General features: G+C 38.1%; 1 protein-coding gene across 25 annotated transcripts in view; it reads left to right on the forward strand.

Annotated features, from left to right (window-relative positions):
- Positions 1–20,210, forward strand: part of PAH (phenylalanine hydroxylase) — a 361,485-nt gene that overhangs the window by 186,503 nt on the left and 154,772 nt on the right. For all 25 annotated transcript variants that reach the window (XM_072973153.1, XM_006205894.4, XM_072973150.1 and 22 more), the window contains 3 exons: positions 4,516–4,691; positions 11,209–11,321; positions 13,438–13,575. The gene's annotated coding sequence lies outside the window, so the exon portion shown is untranslated. The remainder of the gene's footprint in view (positions 1–4,515; positions 4,692–11,208; positions 11,322–13,437; positions 13,576–20,210) is intronic.

The following is a 20,210-nucleotide window of genomic DNA, read 5'->3' on the forward strand; positions in this document are numbered from 1 at the left end:
TTTAATTTAACTAAAATTACATTTTAGGCAGTTCCATTTAATGTTTCTGCAGATTTGGTTGTGTTTAGTTTTTAGTCTATTTTTTAAGTTAAGGTCTTTATTTCCTATTTTATTATCTCCTTCAGATATAATAATATCTTGAATTGTGGAGGTGCTCAGCCTTTATTGTGTCTGCTGATTCTCCCTTATAGTCGATCATTTTCTCATGTAATTTGTAATTTTGGACTGTGAGTTCATCTTTATTTTCTTTCTTTGGCCCCACCTGCCAGGGAAGAAGTGTCTCTACAGTCCATGTAGTAGGTTCATTTGCTTCTGGTTTCTAGCTAAGACAAATTCTTACATATTTCTTTTCTTAGATTATCAGCCCATTCTGGGAATATACATTCCAAGGCCTCACCTGCAGATATTTCAAGCTTGGGCTTTGCTATTTCATGGGAAAAGTGGGGGTTTTTGTATCCTGCCTAGAGCCCTAAGGAAAGACCAGCATTCTTGCTGCTTTCATGACCTTGTTGGCAGGGGTTTTCTCCCCCACTCTTGAGTGTCAAGGCAGCCCCACCAGGGTTAGAACTTTATGCACATGCCTCACCTCCAGCTGCACATTTAGGCAGGCCCAAGGTCACATCTTCTTGGTCTCCTTTCCCTAAAACCCAACTCCTAGCTTTTGGGGTATGCACCTGAACTGGCATCCTCCGGACTGCCATCCTGTTCATTTGTTCAGTCTTCATTCTAGCTCTTCATTCTGGTACCTGGGAGTTTCTCTTTCTTTATTTTGAACTTATGTATGTTTAAATAAACTGTATTATCTTTTATCTAATACGTGTGTGTTTAGTTCAGGAAGGTGCTCTGCATTGGATCTGTCTCCCATGCTGCCAGAACTGAAAGTGCTCACAGGTACCTTCATTTAGACAGATATAATTCGACTGTAGTTTTTGCCACTTCCTGGCAAAATGTCCCAGAATGACTTGAAGGATTTGGGGTAGGTCTTGATGGCTTTAGCTAAATTGGGGGAAGCAGGGATGAGAAAATTTTCATTGGAAACATGAGTTCAGTTTGGGGTTATCAGCAAACATGATCCTAATTATTTCCCTATCCATACTTCTTTGCACTGAGACTTTGCAGCTCTAACCACCAAGATGTAGAATCTATTCCACCCCCTCTTCTCACACCCTTTGAATCTAGGCTGGCCTTGAGGTTTGCATTGATTGGCCAGTACAATTCTGAGAAAATAATGGTATAGCAGGTGTAAGTGTAGGCATCAAGAGTCCCTGAACACTTGGGTTCTTTCTCTTGGTACCATGTAACCCCCATGTGAGCAAGCAAACCTAGGCTGGTCCACTGAAGAATGGAAGACCACGTGCAATGGAGACAAATCACCTTGACTGAGGTTATCCTGGACCAGCCAGCCCCCTGTGTTACTAGGCAGCTGACCACAGACATACAAGTCAGTCCAGCCAGTGCTGGAAGAACCACCCAGCTGGAGCCCAAGTTGCCAACCCACAGAATCATGAGCTAAATTAGTAGCTATTGTTTTGAACCACTGGGTTTTGAGATAGTTTATCATACAGCAAATGCTCACTTTTGTAGACATACTAAGTTTGAAATATCTGTGAAATATCCATTAGGATATTTTCAGTAGGAAGTTTTGATTCTAGATCTGGATCTCAGTAGTGTAAATGAAGTTCTACATAGAGATTTAGGAGTGATCAGCATAGGGATGTTCATTGATGTCAAGCATGAACATGAGAACATTTCTTATTTTCTGAACAAGATGTTAATTTTCTGGTGATAATGACTGCTGTGAAATATTATTCTTCGTTCAGCTCTCCTGCTGTCATTTCTGAAGAGACTATCATGAGATGAATAATTAGGAAACATGTCTTTCAGAGAGTAATTGATATTTCTCTTGAGCTAGTCTGAGGTATTATACAGCTTAGAGTGTTCCTCTCAGAATGAAATGTTTGGAAGACAGGGTTTAAATTTGCCCTTTCACTGGAAGAGTTTTTACCTCTACTCTTCCTGGTAGATCACTCTGCCTGATATATGTGTCATAGCCCTGCAGAGTGTATGTAGCTCAAAAATGAGAGAGAACCAACAGCTGTGTGAGTCAACATAAGTGACAAGTCTTGCTCATATGTTCCTTATGATAACTCAGTGAACTTGGGATTGTGGCTATCCCCATTTTTACAGATAAAGAAACGGAGATTCCTGAGTTTTAAAAGTTTCTCAAGGTCATTCAACAAATAAAGAGCCAGGGTTCAAGCCTGGTTTTCTGACTCAAAGTCTTTCTCACTTCTACCACACCACCACATCCCAGATGAAGGACTTTTCACCTACACAATTGAATTCAGTCCTCACCACTCTTTGTGAGGTATTACTAGTCATTTTAAAACTTCCTGTGTATCATATGGCTTTATTTCTGTCCTCTCCAATATACTTTTATACAGATTATTTAACCCTGTCTGAAATCCCATGGACACCCCTCCACATGGCCCAAGAAATAGGGCAGGACCAGATTGGGTTATGCTCCCAAGGGAGTCACGCTAACCTATCTTGTCATTTGAAATGGCTGTGAGTCTTTATCTGACCACAAACTCTAATTAATGATCATTTAACTGTACTGTCAACTCCATTTAAATTTGAGTGATACCAGTTGTTTCTTCCTTAGGCCAACCAATAGCAACAGGGGAAGGCATTCATGCATGCCATTGTCCCAGTGGCTCTGGGCCTATAGCAGCCCAGTTTAATGGGCATTCAGAGCTCATTAGTGAGGAAACACATCAGGAGTGACCGCTCTGGTGCCACACGTTGCAACTAATAGCCCTGCCGAACAGAATCGTTTCTGTTTCTGCTCACTTGTTGTGAAATCCTTTCAATGTCAACAAGTGGTCGTGTCGGCAGGAGCCCGCCATCCTGCCCAGCAGTTTTATCCGTTGCTCTCCTGAGTCAGACTTGTGTCCTCCTCCATTGTCCGGTCCCACAAAGGAGCCTGAGCAATCACAAAGCCTTCACAGCCATTCATCATCAGCTCACCGATTCCGCGGGCAAGATTGCCCACCAAAGTGTGGGCCAGTCCGTGGGCCTGGCATGTGTGGGTCCAGAGGCAGGACACTGGGCCAATGGCCCCCTGCCTTGGGGATCTGAACAGCACAAACAGATAAGGTTTGACTTCCTTATTCAAGAGACAACCAAAATTACATGTAATGTACAGAGTTGGGCTGAGCATGTACTAAGACCATAACAGAAAAATTGCAGTGTGGCCAGATTGGGTTATTGTCTAGTCTGGAAAAGAAAGTGAACTTTCTGATCAAAGGGGAGATTGCACCAAATAGATCAGTTTATCTACTCAAGGGATGTGTATCCTTTTATTCTTGAATAATTTGGTGCATTTGCACCGTATATAGAAATGAAAGTTGTCTATAAAATGTCATGCGAACTGTCTAAGCTATATTGTTAGATTTTTAGAAAGATAAGTGATACTCCTGTTTGTGCAATGTTTTGATACCCAGGTGGTTGAGAATTAGTCATATTTGCCAGAAGTCCAGAAGCACTAAAAATGATTCTCCAAATACAGCATTTCATACATTGGAAAAATGCTTTCTGTTTTCACTAAAAGGATAAAATTTTCTCTCCTTGAATATAATTCTTTAATCTTTCAGAGCTCTTGCAAGGAAGTGTCTGTTGTAATTCATTTTGTATTTGACAAAGTAGGTGGTGGTCAAAGTGATAAAGATCTTAAACTCCTCAGCTCACCCTCCAAGCCCCAGCCCTGGCCTCTAGGTCTGCTGTGTCCAGCTTCTGTATGTGTTTCTGTATATACTTCTTTTCTAGTCCAGACCCTACTAGATTTTTTAATTACTGGTTTCTGTGTCTGAATCCCTTGCTAAACTGAGAGCTGCTAGAAAACTATTTCTCCTTCTTGCTCGTCTTAGTTGACTTAGCATATATACATGAGTAGATGCTAAATAATTTTTTGTTGAATTAAGTAATCAATGTCACAAAGTTGTCAACAAGTGGACCTGTGCCTTTGCATTTTCAACCTAGAGGTACCACAAGAAGTGATCAAGCTGTTAAACATTTTGGAGCATTGCATCTGGTTCACATTCTTTGCAAATTTGGGGCTTACGAATACAATAGTTAGGTAGATGTCACTTTCTAATCAAAATATTTGCAGTAGGAGAAGCAAGTTTTTATTATCGATGTTCTGACAAACAGTATGTCCCCAAATTTCTTGTGTGTGTTTTCCTAAGATGTGGTTTCTCTTTATGGTTATCTGTCGCCGTTATTACCGTCATCATACCTTCCAATAATTGAGCCCCTACTATGTGCCAGACACAAATTAATGACTGTAGTCTGTGCTCATTCACATCCACCCAGCTGCTTTTATTAATGCCGTGAATATGCAGAATAGCACGAGGGTTGTGCAGTCCTTCTGTGCATTATTGTAGGGGCAGCCCCTTGCAGAGGCTGTGTATCTATAAAATACTCTGAAATTCCTCTATGGGCAATCTGTTTCAGATACAGAAGACATGCCTAAGTGAAGGGAATTCTGTTTCCTAATGGGCCACCCTGCTTTTTGATGCCTCTCTCACGCAACACTTTCAAAAGACTGCTGACTCACACATGGGTTTTACTGCTGTGGTTGAAGGTGCACAACGCCAAGGTTAAGCTCATGGCTCTTGCTCCTTTTGAAGGTAAGTGATGACATGCATTGGTTTCCAAAGGAAGTGCTCAGATGATAACTAAAAACTCAGACTTTGAAGTGTTTTCACAATTATTAAAATAAGAAAAACAAACAAAAAAAATTTCTTATACTGTCCTTTTTTAAAAAGTTTTTTTGGTGTCCATAGTAGGTTAGCTCTGACCTTCACCAGTGTGATTTGGTTACAAAAGTTTTATGTAAATTATCCCATTTATTCCTTCTAAGGATCCTATGTAATAGATTTTACTATTATCTCCATTTTACACGTGAAAAAATTGAGGATTAGAGACATTAACCAGTCTGCCCAAATTTAGGGAGCTAGAAGGCCGTGGAACCAGGATTTGAGCCTCTTTTAGGGCTTATGTCTTTTTTTTTTCCCCTAATATTTTTAAAAATTGAAATATAGTTTCTGTGCAATGTTATAAAAGTTACAGATTTGCAATATAGCAATTCACAATGTTTAAAGGTTATACTCCATTTATAGTTATGATAAAATATTGGCTATATTCCCCGTGTTGTATAATATATCCTTGTAGCTTATTTTATACCTAGTAGCTTGTACCTCTTAAACCCCCTACCCCTATATTGCCCCTCCTATCTCCCCTCTCCCCACTGGGATATGTCCTCTGTATCTGTGAGTCTGCGTCTTTTTTTGTTATATTTACTAGTTTGTTGTATTTTTTAGATTCCAGTATAAGTGATATCATACAGTATTTGTCTCACTTAGCATAATATAGGGCTTGTGTCCTTGACAAGAGTATATGCTCCCGCTGATCCCCCATTATGTAGCTGTGGCTGAAGTTTAAATTTGCCTTGCATCTACTGACTGTTACAGATGGAAATTTCCTTAAGTCTTTATAATGCCGGAGCTACTTTGGCAATATTGGCCTGGTGCTCCTAGCAGGAAGTCACTCAGAAGGTCTTTCCGCAGGCAGCTTGCCATCTCTTGTCCTTCAAGCCATACAAGAACAGCTCTTTGCTGCCTGGCCACCTCTAACATTTTACAATAGGACACATCGGGGTTCATTTTGTTTCTGTCTTGCAATCCCCACAGCATGTCACTGAGGAAGTGATATAGAACTGATTAAGAGCAGTCTCTGTGTCCCATCTGCATGGGTGGGGAATGAAGGGCTTTGCAGCACATTACTTTGGGGGACTTTGAAAAGGGTAATTAAATTGTTTAAATCGAATTTGGGGGCCCCTGTCACAAATCATTACCTTGTCTTTCCTCCATCTATCTCCTTGTTCTTCAAATTAATGGCACATACCACACACTGACCTCCATTAGCTTAATTTGCTTGAGACATTTTCCAGCCCATATCATCAAAATGAGAGAGAAAATTATGTTGGCCAGGGGACCATCTGTGGAGTACAAAATGTTAAAGAAGCAGGAATTTTTCTGCATTTTCTTATTTCTTGTTTTTGAAACTATTCTGTATACATACAACTCTAGATACTTACAGTTACAAACGTTTCTCAGATTACTGGCTTGGATTTGGTAAATAAGACTGGCATTTCTATTCTAGGATGACATTTAAAATATTCTTATCCTCAAATGTTAACGCATGAGCTACAGAAAAAAATGATTAAGGCTTTGACTTCTTAATCAAACATTTCTCTTAACTGTGAATGCCGTACATAGCTCTCTAGAGCTGTATTCTCTCTAGCATTTCACAAAAAGTGCTGGGAAATAAAGTCATCTCTGAGAACCCCTGCTCAACACACTCAGTTTTTAATGCATTAATTCACTAACCAGCACTGATTCCTTCCTCCTGTAAATGAACTGGTTTTTCTAACTTCCCTGTTGGGTTAATTATCATCAATATACTTCTGAGATTAAGAAATATGATCTATAGATTTGGTGGTTATTATATAATTCAATTTAGCATGCATTTTTTGAGTATATTCTAGTTAATTATTTTTGGCCCGATGGGCACAGCATGGAGAGGAAAGTTCTCTTCACTAGAGCACAGGAAGAATGATCATTTACCTACCAACATAGCACTGTATTAAAAACCCCTCCATAAACTCCATACAGGCTTAGGGAGGAAGTCTGGTGAAGTACATTGGAAAAGGGACATACACTTGGTAGTGATCCTGGTTCTTCCTTAAGCAGCGGTGTGACTGTGGTCATCTCACTCAGTCTTGACAGGTCTTAGCTTTCTTGTGTGTTAAACCAGGCCCTTGGACAAGATCTAATTTCTCTATCCACCCCACACCAAGGACCCTTTAATTATCTTTTCCTCTGATTCCTTATATTTTGAAAGACTTAGTCTAAGAAAGAACATTTATTAATGATTAATTTTTTTCATTAATGATTTATTTTCTACCAGAAACATACATAGTATTGCCAATTGGACCTTTTCATAAACATGAGACCACAAAGTTACACTAATTTGATGATTGTAGCCGAAATCAATAAAATAATTTTTTGTGTGCGTAAGCCAGGTGTGCTCAAACTTTCTCAATTCATGGCACTCTTAGGCCCCCCAATTTTTTTCATGGTCCTCCTAGGCCAAAAAAATAAAGTCTACCAGTTCCGTTTATTAAGTACTTAGATCCAAACAACTTATATGGTATCTATGTCCTGATAACTTAGTAGCCATTTGGGAAAAAAATACACCTAACTTTTAAAAATACTTTTTAGTTCATTCTTATAAAACCACAATTATAGGTGTATGTGCCTATTGGGCACTGCGCACCTTTGCAGATCTTGAAATCAGATTTATAAACAAATTATAACAGATAATGATAAATTATCTCTTGTTCCACATTGATTTTCACATGGCATTCACTTGCTTTTTTATTACAGCAATTGTGGAAAACTCACTTTGACAGATAAGACATTATCAAAATAAATGTAGCACATTTAATGTTGAAATTGTAAACTACCTTGAGCTAAAAATTTCCCTGATGTCTGGCAGATATTGAGTACTTCTGTTTTCCAGAAATATAAAATTATCCTGTAGTGTCTCTCTGAGTTCACTGAGACCTTCTCATGCCCCCCTCACTCCTGTGTTCCTTAACACACAGTTCAGGAACCACAGAACTAGGCAAGTTTATCATAGCAAAATACTTAATTTTCACTAGGCTTTCTTAAAATTATAAAAAGAACCAACCATCATGACTTTCAGAGATCCCCCAAGTCAAGAACCACTAGACCAGAGAGTCTAATACTCTAGAGTTCTTCTTTTGAATTCTAATACTGTACCATTCATTCTCTCCATATTTATTGAGCACCTGATATGTTTCAGAAATTGATCTGAACAAAACAGATGAAAAACTCTGCCTTTTTGGAACTTACATTCTAGTAGAGGAAGTAAGAAAATAAACAGAATAAATAAATGAATTATGTTGTATGTTGAAAGGTGATGAGTGGAGAGAATCAGGAGTCCCTGGGGCAAGTACAGTTTGAAACAGGGTTATTGGGAATAGATCTTACTGAGAAAGTGATGTCTTTTTTTTTTTAACATTTTTTATTGATTTATAATCATCTTACAATGTTGTGTCAAATTCCAGTGTTCAGCACAATTTTTCAGTCATTCATGGACACATACACACTCATTGTCACATTTTTTTCTCTGTGATTTTTCATAACATTTTGTGTATATTTCCCTGTGCTATACAGCGCAATCCCGCCTATCTATTCTACAATTCCGAAATCCCAGTCTATCCCCTCCCACCCTCTACCCCCCTGGCAACCACAAGTCTGTATTCTCTGTCCATGAGTCTATTTCTGTCCTGTATTTATGCTTTGTTTTTGTTTGTTTGTTTGTTTTTGTTTTTGTTTTTTAGATTCCACATATGAGCGATCTCATATGGTATTTTTCTTTCTCTTTCTGGCTTACTTCACTTAGAATGACATTCTCTAGAAGCATCCATGTTGCTGCAAATGGCATTATGTTGTCGGTTTTTATGGCTGAGTAGTATTCCATTGTATAAATATACCACCTCTTCTTTATCCAGTCACCTGTGATGGACATTTAGGCTGTTTCCATGTTTTGGCTATTGTAAATAGTGCTGCTATGAACATTGGGGTGCAGGTGTCATCCTGAAGTAGATTTCCTTCTGGATACAAGCCCAGGAGTGGGATTCCTGGGTCATATGGTAAGTCTATTCCTAGTCTTTTGAGGAATCTCCACACTGTTTTCCATAGTGGCTGCACCAAACTGCATTCCCACCAGCAGTGTAGGAGGGTTCCCCTTTCTCCACAGCCTCTCCAGCATTTGTCATTTTTGGATTTTTGAATGACGGCCATTCTGACTGGTGTGAGGTGATACCTCATTGTAGTTTTGATTTGCATTTCTCTGATAATTAGTGATATTGAACATTTTTTCATGTGCCTATTGATCATTTGTATGTCTTCCTTGGAGAATTGCTTGTTTAGGTCTTCTGCCCATTTTTGGATTGGGTTGTTTATTTTTTTCTTATTGAGTCGTATGAGCTGCTTATATATTTTGGAGATCAAGCCTTTGTCGGTTTCACTTGCAAAAATTTTCTCCCATTGCGTAGGTTTTCTTCTTGTTTTATTTCTGGTTTCCTTTGCTCTGCAGAAGCTTGTAAGTTTCATTAGGTCCCATTTGTTTATTCTTGCTTTTATTTCTTCTAAGAGAAAATTTTTGAAATGTATGTCAGATAATGTTTTGCCTATGTTTTCCTCTAGGAGGTTTATTGTATCTTGTCTTATGTTTAAGTCTTTAATCCATTTTGAGTTGATTTTTGTATATGATGTAAGGGTGTGTTCTAGCTTCATTGTTTTACATGCTGCTGTCCAGTTTTCCCAACACCATTTGCTGAAGAGACTGTCTTTATTCCATTGTATATTCTTGCCTCCTTTGTCGAAGATGAGTTGACCAAAGGTTTGTGGGTTCATTTCTGGGCTCTCTATTCTGTTCCATTGGTCCATATGTCTGTTTTGGTACCAATACCATGCTGTCTTGATGACTGTAGCTCTATAGTATTGTCTGAAGTCTGGGAGAGTTATTCCTCCAGCCTCTTTCTTTTTCTTCAGTAATGCTTTAGCAATTCTAGGTCTTTGATGGTTCCATATAAATTTTATTATGAATTGTTCTAGTTCTGTGAAATATGTCCTGGGTAATTGGATAGGGATTGCATTAAATCTGTAGATTGCCTTGGGCAGTGTGACCATTTTAACAATATTGATTCTTCCAATCCAAGAGCATGGAATATCTTTCCATTTTTTAAAGTCTTCTTTAATTTCCTTCATCAATGGTTTATAGTTTTCTGTGTATAATTCTTTCACCTCCTTGGTTAGATTTATTCCCAGATATTTTATTACTTTGGGTGCTATTTTAAAGGGGATTGTTTCTTTACTTTAAGAGAAAGTGATGTCTAAACAGAGACTTGAAGGGAGTGAGATGTTAGTCCTACACAAATCTGAGAGAAGAATGTTCAGATGGGACAGTGAGACACAGGCTTTAAGGCAGAAGAGCAGCTGGGGTGTTCAAGGACCAACAGGGACATCAGTGCAACTGGATCAGAGCCATCAAGAAATGGAGTTGTAGGAAAAGATGTCGTAGGCAAAGCAGGGCTGGAGGCAGAACCGGTAAGGCCTGGGAGACCAGTATAAGGGCAATGTATTTTCCTCTGAATGTGATGGGGAGCCACTGAAAGTTGTGAGTAAGAGTGTGACATGATCTGATTTATATTTTCACAGGATCACTTCAGCTGCTATATTAAAATAGACTGTAGATGCTGGATAACAATTAGAGGGCTACTACAGTAATCTAGGTAGCAGTAATTATGATATGATAATATATCATTATATAGCACATAAAACAATACTGTATATTGTAGTATATTTATAGTATACTGAAGAAAAGTGTGGAAAGAAAAAAGAAGGGAAGCAGGAGGAGACCCAGGATGTCGATATATCAGCAAAGTGTCAGGCTGAATGGTCCTGGGCAGAAGGGCAAAGAATTATTCATGCTATAGCAAGGTCAAGGGGTTTAAGGACTGTGAAAGGAATCTGAGGACTCAGATACCCTAATGATAATCTTGGCTGCATAGTAATCAATTATTTCGATAGTGAATTATCTCATGATGCAATCTTTTTAAAAAGTGGCAACAAAAGTTTGAGAGTTATTCAGTTGGAACTGCATGCTGTTCAGTCAACACTGGCTGGCTGAGGGCAGGGTAGATTGGGTGGCCTGGAGGAGAGGAGATAGGAGAATACATCGCACTGAAGTCATTCAATAAATAAATTGCGTCCTGAGAAAGAATGTCTCAGATGAATTGTGAATCACTGTAAAGGATGCATTCTTTTGTTGTTACAGTAATAGAAGCAGCAACTCAGTGTAATTAAGATTTCAGTTAACTTGGGCCGAGTTGTGAATATTTTCACGTGGGAATATCAAAGCGGCTGGAAATCCAAGGTGCTTTCAGCTAGGTTAATGTCACAGAATCCCAAATTTGAATCCTGTTTTTCTTCCTGCCAGTTAACAAAAGAGTGTGTCAAGGAATTTAAGATTCTTTCTGTCTATTATTAGCTTCCTGGATCTTCAAGATACCTGCAGGGGGACATTCTACCAAAAAGCAAGTGATGGAAAAACCTGTGTTCTTCTTGCTCTGTTCTCCGCTGACTGAGACTCGTGGCTGACAGGTAATAGAAATCTTTTCAGTCCAGTAGCTATTGTAGGAAACGAAAATCCTTTGTGGTTCCCCTTAAATGCTAGGATTCAGAGAAAGCTATTCTCTAACAAACAAAAACACACCAAACAAAAAATTGCTTTTCTTTGCACATCATCCCGACTCCCCAAGTGCTCTGATCAGTTACCATTAGAGCATCTGTCACAAGTACTATTGATGACATCCAACCTCTTGGTACCCTTTTATATAGATGGTCACTTATATTATGGAATTTGACAAACCACTAGATGAAAGGCCACAATCAATTTTCCCCTCTGTAGCTGCAAGTTCCACATCCTCGGATTCAACTGACCACAGATAAAAAATATTTGAGAAAAAATTACCAAAAAGTTACAAAAAGCAAAACTTGAATTTGAAGCAAACAATTTACGTAGCACTTACTTTTTATTTACAACTGTTTACATAGTATTTATGTATAAATAATCTAGAGATGGTTTAAAGTATATGGGAAGATATGTGTAGGTTATATGCAATGCTACACCATTTTATATAAGGGAGTTGAACATCTGCAGATTTTGGTATCCACAGGGGTCCTGGAACCAATCCCTTTCAGACAAGGAGGGATGACTGTACTTTAAAAGACACTTTTCCTTCCAGTGAGGGTAGAATTAGTCTCGTAAGAAAACAGCATTGTGCATTCAATGGTATAGTTCATCTAGGGGAAAAAACTGATTTCAAATGGAACACATTATTGTTTTGTGTTTTTAAAAGCAAAAGATAGATGAAAGCCCAAAATGTCTTTTAAATGAAGGATAACAGATCTCTAGGCTTGGTAAGTAATGCATGAGTAAAAAGAATCTATGCTTGATCACAGTATTTGTAATTGATAATTAGATAATCTCAGTTTTTAGATTAATTATAGATTTGCATTGTCTTTTGCTAACATAAGAATTTTTATTTAAATGGGACTTTACATTTCTTCTGTTTCTTTTTCCTGTTTCTATTCCCAAACCAAAGAGGGGATCACTCCCGTATCGTATTGCCATTCCAGATAGGAAAACAGAAAATGAGGAAAAGATATAATGAACTACAAGAGTGTTCTGTGACCCTAAGGAAATGTTTGTTCTTGTATCTTTTTTAATTTAAGATGGGGGAAAAAGACTTCACAGAGAAGTAAACCTGAGACGCTGATTCAAGAGCCAGACAGTTCAATGAACAGGATAATCGGGGTAGTTTTTGACAGGTGCGGCTGCCTGCCTATAGCTGGCATATAATCATTACCATTTTAATAAGGCTCTAATAGGGGGGCTGATCATTCAATGGGGTGTGAGGATCCTAATTCAGCTCCCAATCCCACATGAATGTGCTAGAATTTGCAAGCTTTGTTTTCCTCTTTTGTACCTCTGAATGCCAATAATTACTGGCTATAGATTCAAAAATTCTTAGAACTGGAAGCTAAATTAGCTCTCCTAATACTGCACAAGAATGTCAATACTCATAAAAAAAGGAAGCAAGTGGTTTTTTTGTATTCTTTTTTTTTTTATTACACTTGTAGGCATTGTGAAGACCAGCAGTTGAAGTGGGCTGGCTACAGCATGAATAATAACATTACTGTCCTTCTCATGAAGAGCCCTCCCCCTCTCAGGAACAAAAAGTTATCCATTGGTCCAAATGAAATAAGTCTTCTAAAATCATACATTGCTTTTTAGCTTTCTGCTTTTCTTGTTAGGAAAAAATTCATACCTTCTCTCTGGTCTGGTTTAGAGACAGAATTTGTAAATATTCTATAAGTTCCAGTTGAAAGGTAGGTATCTCCCTGGGAGGGAGGGGAAATCTTAAACCTCCCCAAAGCCTATCTCCAAAGAGATTATTCATAGTCAAACCACTTGCATCATAGGTAGAATTATAATAACTATTCTGATATTGGATCCCATTATTCAGATAGCACGAGGTTCTGGATGCTTTATTTGGTGCTTCAACACCTGTATGAGGTAGATATTAATTTTAGGCCCATTTTCACAGAGTGATACTTCAAGTGATGAAGTAATATTCTCAGCCATACTTGTATTTAGGGGTAAAGAAAGGATTCAAACTGTCTATATACCACAATTTCAGTTTGTTTCTTGTAGGTGACAGCTGTCTGAAGCTCCCAAGGTTTGTGCACTTAAATCAGTGATGACTGCACCTCACCCCACATCTCACCCAGTGTCACAAAGTACGACAACCAGTCACGTCCCCGGTGTCAGCAGAAATACTCCTCAATGGAGGTAAGAAACCTGGCTGAGGGTCATGCTCAGGCCAGTGCCAGGAACCAACTTTCAGAAATGCTTAAATTCCCCTCCTTCATGCATCAGACCACACTGTCTCCAAACAAGCCGTGGAAAATGAAATCTTCGGTGGTTGATAAGTAATCTTCAAAGTGTCATTTGTCTGCACTGACGACTTGCTACATCCCTGTTCTTTGGGAGTCGTGCCAGATGTTCTGCTGGCTTCTAACACACTGTGTGGGGGCAGTAAATGTACCTAAGACCTTTGGGATAACATCACGCGTATGCTCACCTTAAAACAAACTCTCTTCTGTGTCAGTTGTTGACATGCCGAAGTTTCATGTACCCGTCTTAAAGTCCAAGGATACTGATTACCATTGTCAGGCCTTATTTTGTTTAGCTGATATACTTTATTCATAAAATTTTTAATTAAATGGGACTTTGGATTTTACAGTTCAGAGAGCTGTAGTGTCCTGACTATTGTCGCATAGTAGACCTGACACCAGAATCTAATTTTCATGATGCTTCAGAATTATTTTCACTATAAATCAAAGTCACTGGGGACCTTTAAAACACACACATACACACAAATCTCCACACATTACACCCTAGCCCATTTGAATATCAAAATATATTGTTAGGCCTAATTCCTATATGAAAGATTAGGGTCTCATAACTGCTTTGTGATGGACAAATATGAATAAGCCAACTGATACTACATGTTTATTTTCTTAAGTGTCAGAGTCTGATTTTTGTGTCACTCAATGCAACTCTGTATTAGCTATTGCTGCCAAAGGAATTACCTCTACATTTAGCAGCTGAAGGCAACAAGGAACATTTTTTGGCAGTTTTTGTTGGCCAGGAGCTCAGGAGCAGCTGAGGTGAGTGGTTCTGGCTCAGGGTCTCTCATGAGATTGTTGTCAAGATGTCAGCCAAGATTGCATTCACCTGAAGGCTCACCTGGAGCTGGGAGATCTGTTTTGAAGACTGATCACGCACATGACTGTCCAGTTGATCCTTCAGGGTCTCACCACGTGCATCTCTCCATTGGGCTGCTTGAGTGTATGGGGCGATTGCTCCCCACAGAGTGAGTGACCTAAGAGAACAAGGTGGAAGCCATAATGTCTTTTATGACCTGGTCTTAGAAGTCACACTCCATCATTTCTTCAATATCTTATTGCTTGCATGAGTCAGACCTAGTCACAGTAGGAGGAACAAGAATACAAGAAGAGTGAATCAACCAGGGGCCATCTGGGAGCCGGCTACCACAAATTCCATGGCAGAGCTCTTTACTCCAGTAACTGCTTTGGGAGAGTCATTCCCACTCAACTCACAGAGTAGAGCCAACTGGTTAATCCTCCAGATACAAGTCTCCACAGACACACAGACCCTAGGAATGAAACTCACAAGCTCTCTCACCAGTTTTCTGTTAATGTCTAACTCATGGCTAGGGAATGTAAAGACCTCTATTTCTTCTTTAGTCGTTTATTCATCCTTTCCCTCAACAAAAATTTACCGAGGACCTGCGACCTGCCAGGTGTTATAGGTAACAACAATAAAAAATATATCTAGAATGTACTCTCTAGAATTCAACTGACACCTTCACAGAAGTGTACCACTGAATTACCATTTCCTCGTGGAAAATTCTGACATTCTAGATTTAGGGCTCCTTATTTAATCCTTTTTTAAATCTGACTTGTTTGTGAATCTCATCCCAATTGCCATGTTCCCTAGGAATCAAAGAACCATCAGACCCAGAAAAGTGTTAGACAAATAAGATTCATTTTGGCAAAGGTCAACTGAACAAGCACATACCCCAAAAGGTGCCGTGCAGTACTTAAGACCATGAGACCAGAAATGACACCTGGTCCCTGGTTTATAATATCCAACTCATAACATTACTGAGAATGTTTTGTACCAAGTTTACACTATTCATAAAACTGAACATGTCAGTCATGTCCTATTGGATTAAAAAAAAGTTGTGCTAATATAAGAAATGACTGAAATAGCCATACCTGACAAATAATCTTTCCCCCTTTAAACCGTAGAACCACATTTCACTCATTAGAAAAAAATGGGGATAGAAATAGTAGTGCCTACTTCATAGGATTATGTGAGAATTGAATGAAATAATTTATTTATAGTAATTAGCACAGTGTCTGAACTCTTAAGTGCCCAGCAAATGGTAAAATATACCAGTATATTATTCTAAACCACTCATAGCTAACTGGCTTTACTTTGGTGGTGTTCATTTTTTTTTGTTCATTTGTTTTGAGAATTTCAGTGATCAATCAAAAATTTAAATTTCAAACATTGAAAATTTCCCCCAAAACATTAAAATTCCCCCATAGTTAATGGGCTCTCCTATAATCTAAAATAGATGTCTTTTCTTCTGCAGATTTTTCACTGTTTTTTATATGACTCAGGAACTGGTTGTGTGACTCAGTGTAGCTGGTGTTTTAACAAATTACAGTGTCATATTGGATTAAAATGTATCACTTTAGTCTATGACATACTTTTCCATCTGTAAAATGGGATGAACATGTTTATTAGTCTTTCATTTAATATGTGACAGTTAGTATCTTGGAAAGCAGAAATGTACATTTGGATGAAATTAGTAGGTGGAATAGTCAGTAAAATTAACCTATGGCATCCTACTTTTGACAAGTAGGATCCTTGAGTTTTTCACTTGTCTTGTACTGTGGACAAGCAGAGGACAGCAACATACTCTGCTAGCGTCCAAACTTCTGCTGACTTTGTGAATATGAGCTTTTGAGCCAAACTTAGGCCTCTTCTGCTTCCAATTCTGCTGAACATGAAGAAAATGTGATTTCTTGGAGCAAAATAAAAGGCTTAGAAAGAAGACTGAGAAGGCGTCTTAGATATCAAATAGCTCTTACAAAACACCGTTTTGATGAAGCAGTGTAAGCAAGTCAGAAACATATGTATTAAATTTCCCTTGTGTTATTTGGGGTTTCAAAAATCAAGGGATTAAGAAAGTGGTAGGGGCTGCCCTTCGGTTGGACAGTACCCTTAGAAACCCCCTAAACGTGTTTTGGGGGAGAGATTTAGTTGACCCTTCAAAACTTCAGGATATTCTCCACAGACCAGGAAGTACCCAGAACTCCTAAGATTGTCTCATTGCCAGCTCTCCAGTCCCATATCTAGATCAAAGAAGTAGAGCTAAGTGCACAGATACTGGGAGGCTTACCTGTACTGAAGTAATGATCCTTTCCTTTGATTTGCCATAAATTAGAAATAATCCTCTTTTTTTCCCATCTTAAACCAGAAAAGAAATATTAGACACACTTTTCCTTTACTGAGCTCCAATTCTGAAGATATTACCCTCAGAAAAATTTGTTAAATTAAGAAGTATGACAAGTTCTTCTTTCACTTAGCTTAATTGAGTAAAGTAACTCTTTAGTGCCCAAAGCCCCAGTTCTCTAACTGTTTTGTTATTGGAGGATGTCAACAGTTGTCTCCAAAAGATGTTGGGGAATGCTTTAAAATGCTCTAATTATATTATTCAATGATATTCTGAAAAACAGATTCCTAACATCACAATTTAAAAGGAGTGAAGGTGGAAGAAGGAATGAGGTGTCCAAAATCTAACAACAAAAGGTCTGCTCTGAGGTATTGGAGTCCCATGCGTTGAACAAATTCAGATTAAGTTTAAATCCAGCAAGGTTTGAAGATCATTCTCTTTGGAGCTTGGCGAAATTGGCAAATCAGCTATTAAAAAATAGGACTGAAGTGTTTTATCTGTGTTGTCCTTTGTAATTAGGCTGCTGAATAACAGAAGTATTATCACACCAGGGTTAGTGCCAGAGGATTATCCAAAGTTTTACAAATGGGATGCTAAAGTGGCCCGAACAGGTGCACACACAAAGCCTAAGGGAGGGGAAAAGTAGGAGAATGAAAGCTGAGGCCTACTACTTTCAGCCACATAGTAAAATTAATGGTTTCTGTAAATGAATGGCACGGTTAGATTACCATTGAACTTGTAAAATTAGAGGAAGGAGTCAGATTCTTCATTACACGCCTTTTTCTCTTTTTTTAATTTGAACGGAGGAGGTCGACCTTAATTGTCATTTTACCTCAAAAAAAAAAATCTTTTCATTCGAATAATTTTGCAGCAGGCACAGTGACTCCTCAAAAGAATTGTGCTTTCTGAAATCTTTTCTTTTTTCCTCCTGGTCTACTCATGTGACCTGTGTGCTGGAGAGAAAAGTGAGTTCAATTTGAATGAGCTCATATTTGAGAAACTGATGACTTTAAAAAGAAGAAGTAAAAGCAAAATATCTTCTTCCTTAAAAACAACAGTGAGAATAGCGAGTTGAATGGGCTTCATGCAGGAAAATTAAGGATTCATATTTTTTCTTTAATGAAGAGCCTTGCTTAGAAATAGAATCACATGTGTGGGAACTCATGGATTCTAAACATCCTCAGTTGGACTTCAAATTAATTTCCCCCAAATCTGTCTGTTTTCCAATAGAATGGTAGTCTACTCATTTAACAATGGGTTACTTTTTTATTATTTACTTGCAAAAAATGTTCTAGATTATTTAACTTTGGAAATTTAAATGTTCTGAGGCTGCTATACAGAGGTGATTCATTTCCATTTCTACCAACTCCTCAACACTCTCCTACCCGGCTTCTCTGGAGAAGAATAGTGTACATTTGTTATTTGGCCATCTAGCTAATCCTGCAGCCTTGACTTTGCTTGAATAGTTTCAAATTTCAAGAACCTGACAGAACCAACAAATTTTCAGGCCTTCTCAGGGTACCACAAGTGTATCTTCATTTTAGCCAATATAATGTATATTAAGTATGAAACTTATTAGCTCCTGATAAATGACAATGTGTCAATACATACTTCATTATTGTTGTTATTATCATTATGCCAGCACATCACCAGATACATCCCACCAATACAAAACAGCTGCCGGTAGAAACAGGCTAGTACTTCCTGTACAACCACAGAATCCAATTTGTAAGCATAACCAGTAGCCATGAAACCATATCATTGATACCTGCTTTCAAGAATGAAATACGCAGTCTGAATTTCATTATATACTAATCAGATGATCTTGTCAGCCATGTCAAAATTATTATTTATATAGCTTTTTGAGAAAAATATCAAAACATTTGCATGCATCTACAACTGATCTTAAAACAGGGTTTACTTATTTGTAAAAAATTTGGGATTAGAAAATCCAGTTATCATTTACTGAGTACTTACTACCTCAAGCACTCTGCGAAACACAAATGTCCAATGTTATGTTGAATTTTCCAACAAACCTTCAATGGAAGTATTATTTTTTTCTTTTCTATACTTGAGGAGCTTGGAGGTTAGAAATGTGAACCAATTTGCCAAAAGACACAGCAAGTGGTGAGGTCAGAAGATTGTCTAGTAACTTAAGATCTATTGCACTTCATTGTTTTATAACCTATTTTAGTACAAGATGTTTATGATCAAAATCAAGAGTCTGTTCACATGTTCCAAAAGCCATAGAAAACCCAATATTGGTATGTAGAAGTTTCAGCCTGAGTTCTTTGTATGAAACTATCAGCTTCAGTTTTGTCCATCTAAAGAGTGATATACTTCAAAATCCATAGCTGAGATGAAAAAAAGAATTTATGGTAAACAACTGATAGCAATAGCTTGGGAATTTAGCTCAAGTTTCACTACATTTCCAGTAAAAAGATGAGCTAGTTTGGCCTTGAGTCATATATTTCTTATAAAATGAAGTTCTAATTCATATAGTTAATGATCAAAATAGAAAGTCTACTTGAAAAATCTCCTGGGACAATACCAAGAGTGAACTTAAGGTCAATATGGACTTTGGGTGATTATGATGTCTCAGTGTAAGTCTATCAGTTGTAGCACAGGTACCCCCTGATGAGGGATGTTGAGAGTGGGAGAGGCTGGACATGTGTGGAGGCAATGCATATGTAGGAAATCTCTGTACCTTCTTTTGCTGTGAATCTAAAATTGCCCTTTAAAAAGTTAAAAAAATAACCCTGATCATCAAACTGGATGCTGGGGCTTTGAAGCTATTTTTACATTTGTGTCTGTACTTCCCTGTTTTCTTCACTGAGCTTCACTTCATGTCTCCATCCTCAATTGGCATGCTCTTTGAACTTGCTGTAAAGCTTCCAAAATGCCCCTTGAACAAGTACGCCAGTGCTGTCACAGAAACCCACTGAACCACTTGTGCTCCCAGCTGGCTGTGTGTCTAGTTCATACTAAGAGTCACTGAACTCTCTCATTTGTAGTGTGTTACCAGATAGTGTCACAATTTACCTACGTATTTACCTCTTGAATAAAATATGGTGGTGTCAGCTTCGATGCTGGTAGTTTTCTAATATTTTCCTGTCTTTACACACATGAGCGATTTTAAGTGAGGATAATAACTAATCATTTTTAAAGGATAGGAATGACTTTAAGGATCAGAGGTCAAAGTAGATGTTCAATAAGTACTTTTAGAATGAATGAAGGAATATGCAAATGAAATAAAATGATGTGAGAGAAGAAACTACTAGAGATTGAATTAAGTGAGGTTAGCTCAAGTTGGACGAAGAGGGGAGAAAAACACTAGAGACGAGAATTCTAGGGCTGGTTACGCCATGAT

This window comes from Vicugna pacos, chromosome 12, assembly GCF_048564905.1.
Source record: "Vicugna pacos chromosome 12, VicPac4, whole genome shotgun sequence".
NCBI lineage: Eukaryota > Metazoa > Chordata > Mammalia > Artiodactyla > Camelidae > Vicugna > Vicugna pacos.